Here is a 3,770-nt window from a genome sequence, read left to right as displayed (position 1 = left end):
TACAATGAGGCCAGGAGTTTGAGACCAGCCTGGCCAACGTGGTGAAACCTCATCTCTATTAAAAATACAAAAAATAGCTGGGCGTGGTGGCAGGTGCCTGTAGTCCCAGCTACTCAGGAAGCTGAGGCAGGAGAATCACTTGAACCTGGGAAGCTGAGGTTGCAGTGTGCCAAGATTGTGCCATTGTACTCCAGCTTGGGTGACAAGAGTAAAACTCTGTATCATTAGAAAAAAACTAAATAAAATAATACAATGCACATTTTTTCCAATTTGCAAAATACACTAATTCTCACTCCAGTACCATAAGTATTATTGCATAATGGCATCAGGTTAAAGTCCACAATCTCATCATCAAAATCAAGTGCTGTGTGGATGAGTCCTCTTGCCATAGTTCCTTGAATACTGTTCCTTCAGTACCGGTCCTCCCAACTGGAAGACGTGTGAATGATGGTGAGACGGGGAAACGACTGTCCCTGCTATAAGCACTCTCATTCAATCAGGAGACACACAGCAATATTCAATATTTCATGGACTATACAGCAACAGCTTCCCTTTTGCATTTCCCAATCCCAGTCTTCTTTTCCCAAATTTTACATCTTATCCCTTTAAATTATTTCATTAAATGCAGATAATTAGTCTTAAAGAGCATGTATTTTGTTGACCTAAATTTTCATTATCCTTTGAGGCAGTTCGAAATAAGTTCCTTTAGAAATCATTTGCTATTTTCACTTTACTGTGATTTTCCTTATCTGAACGTAGATCACACAGCATTACTATCTTTAAACGTAGCAGGCAATTCCTGCTATAGAATTCCACAAATTCTTGTTTTACGTTGTTTTCCTGAACTGTAAGTTCTCAAGTTTGTCCTATAATGGCATCGGTCTTATAATCTTGATAATCCTCTCCAGAACATTCCCAGGGTTAGGTTCATAGCACGAAAAGGGCTGTGTATTTAAGCTGCTTGAGCTCACATCTAACTGAACTCTGTGTCAGCCATTATTATTTTCGATAAACGCTGACTGACAGGGTTCATGTAACACACTTGTGGTCACTCACAGCAGTCACCTCTAGAGGAAGGGCATCTGTAACTGAGGGCTGAGGGAACACAGTGGTGATTTGGACTAAATGAGGGGCTCCACATAGTTCCCTTCCCAACTGAGGACTGTGGAGGAAGCAACCCTGTGTGGCAGCTGTGAACCAATCTGCTCGGAGCCAGATGTCCCCAAATATCTCAATCTGGGATGACTTTCCCCACTTTTCCAAGAGCCCTTGGCCATAGATCAAAGCCCTATCAGCTGCTCCCTGACTCAGGATAGGCGTCTGCCTCAGTCACATAGAGAATGATTGAGGAGCTCAGCTTCTCTGTCTCTTACTACACCAGGCCCAGGTCAGAAAATAGATTATGAGGCTCCCAAATGACGAGGAAACAGCCTTTCTTCTCATTGTAAGATGAGTTCTGAGGGCTTGTTTGCATCTGTGAATTGTGACTTCTCACAGGGAACTCACATACTTGAGTGACCTGAGAAGACCATGAAGTGTGATGTATTTAACCTCAATTACATCATCATTTCTCATGGTTTTTTTTTTTTCATTTCAGTTGCCAATGGGAACATTATGGTGCCCAAACTTACAAAAGTTCCAGACAAAGCTTCATGAGAGAAGCTGAAAGGTCACCATCAGCTGAGAAGCTGTGATGATATTAGTAGCTGCCTGAATTGGAGTCAACAAAATCCAGGTTAGCCTCTGAGTCTTATTATTTATAGTAATTATGATCTGCACCTTGTTGTCCTTGCCATGGTTAGTGACAGTGGGTGGACTGATTTCATCCCCTCCTTCAGCAGCCTGGAGGCTGAAGATGCAGCACATTGCTACTGTCAACAACATAGTAGCTTGCCTGTTACGGTGTGAGAGCCCTGAACAGCGAGAGGACACCAGTCCACTCCTTTCTCTTGTCAAAATGACTGATATCTAAATGGAAAATCTAATGAACCCCTCAGAAAGGGCCTTTGGATACTACTTTATCCCATCATGAAAGACAGGAACTGAAACCATACACATTTGATGGGAATTTGGGCTCATCTACTTAACAGCTGTGTGACTTTCAGGACGTTACTTCAACTTTCTTTGCTTGGCTTTCCCATCTGTAATATAAAAAATACAGGAATAACTACACCATAGAGTATTATAAGAGTTGACTAGATTTTTTTTTTTTTTTTTTTTTTTTTTTTTTTTTTTTTTTTTTTTTTTGAGACGGAGTCTCGCTCTGCCGCCCAGGCTGGAGTGCAGTGGCCGGATCTCAGCTCACTGCAAGCTCCGCCTCCCGGGTTTACGCCATTCTCCCGCCTCAGCCTCCCGAGCAGTTGGGACTACAGGCGCCTGCCACCGCGCCCGGCTAGTTTTTTGTATTTTTTTAGTAGAGACGGGGTTTCACCGTGTTAGCCAGGATGGTCTCGATCTCCTGACCTCGTGATCCGCCCGTCTCGGCCTCCCAAAGTGCTGGGACTACAGGCTTGAGCCACCGCGCCCGGCCGACTAGATATTTTTAAAATGTTTATAAATAGTAAATATTTGATAACATTCATTATCATTATCATTTTGCTCCAACCAGTAATTATGTATGTAATATTTCTCACCCTATTTTTAAAGTTGAACCATTTCATAATTTAAAAATTGTTTTGCAACTTCCACTTCTGTAAAATGCTGGAATGGCTTATTTGGAACCAACCTGCTGGGAACAACTATAAAAAAGTTGAATAAAATATGGAAACATGTTTGAAGGCATTAGAGCATGTCTTAGAGTCTAATTACTTTTGATGTTTTATCCCTGATATCCTCCAAGCCCTTCCTCCTTTTTCTCTGCCCACATCTCTATAAGTACTGGTAGGAAATTCCCCACAACCCTCCAGCCCACAGGGAGAACATTCTCTCACTCTCTCCCTCTACCAACACTAAAAGCCTAAACTCTGCCTCTTCAGGGAGGTCTGTGCCAGCTTGTGCCCACCCCACACAGGTATCCTTTGTGGGAACAATAAATACTCTCTCAAGTTTGCTTGGCCTCAACTTAACAATTATTAATTAGGAAACCGGCCCATCTACCTCCATGTTGGGGCATTAAACATTACAACCCAGAAGTTCTTCAAGGAGACAAGAAAAGCAGGAAAGCCTAGACAGGTGAGCACTAGTTTTGTGTCTTCAATGTCTGTTAAGACATAAGCAGACTCAGAAATAGAGGTTCAGGCTTGAGAATCTGAAAGAAAGGAGGGGCCAAGAGGCCTTGGAGTCCAGCAGAGCTTTCAAAAATCTCATATGGTCACAGGTGAAAAATTGTCCTGAACTACTGCAGAAAAGGAGGGATCCTGACACACACCGAGGTCTTGAGGTGAAATCTTGCTAGGGAAACATACCAGGAGGAGGATGCACCAGGAGTAGCAAGGCTCCACCGTGCTGATATCCAGGCCCAAAGTAGTGCAGTCCTTTGATGGCATTAACTTGGTACAACCCTAGCATTTCATTCTGGCAGAATAAGAAGTAAATCCTCTCTGGAATGTGAAAATTATTCCAGAGACTAAAGTTGCTTCTAAAATGTTTTAGGGCAAGTATCACTTTAAACCTAGATAGATATTAAGTGTATTAAACATAGTGTTATTTCAATCAACAATACCCAAACATAGAAAATGAAGAGGAAAAAAAGAGGCAACAGAAATGGACCAAAATAATTTGCAGATATTGGGCCAATAGTATATTATATCCTGAATGCATTCCATGACAAG

The sequence above is a fragment of the Macaca thibetana genome, chromosome 13 (assembly GCF_024542745.1).
Source record: "Macaca thibetana thibetana isolate TM-01 chromosome 13, ASM2454274v1, whole genome shotgun sequence".
Classification (NCBI taxonomy): Eukaryota; Metazoa; Chordata; class Mammalia; order Primates; family Cercopithecidae; genus Macaca; species Macaca thibetana.
This window is presented reverse-complemented; position numbering follows the sequence as displayed.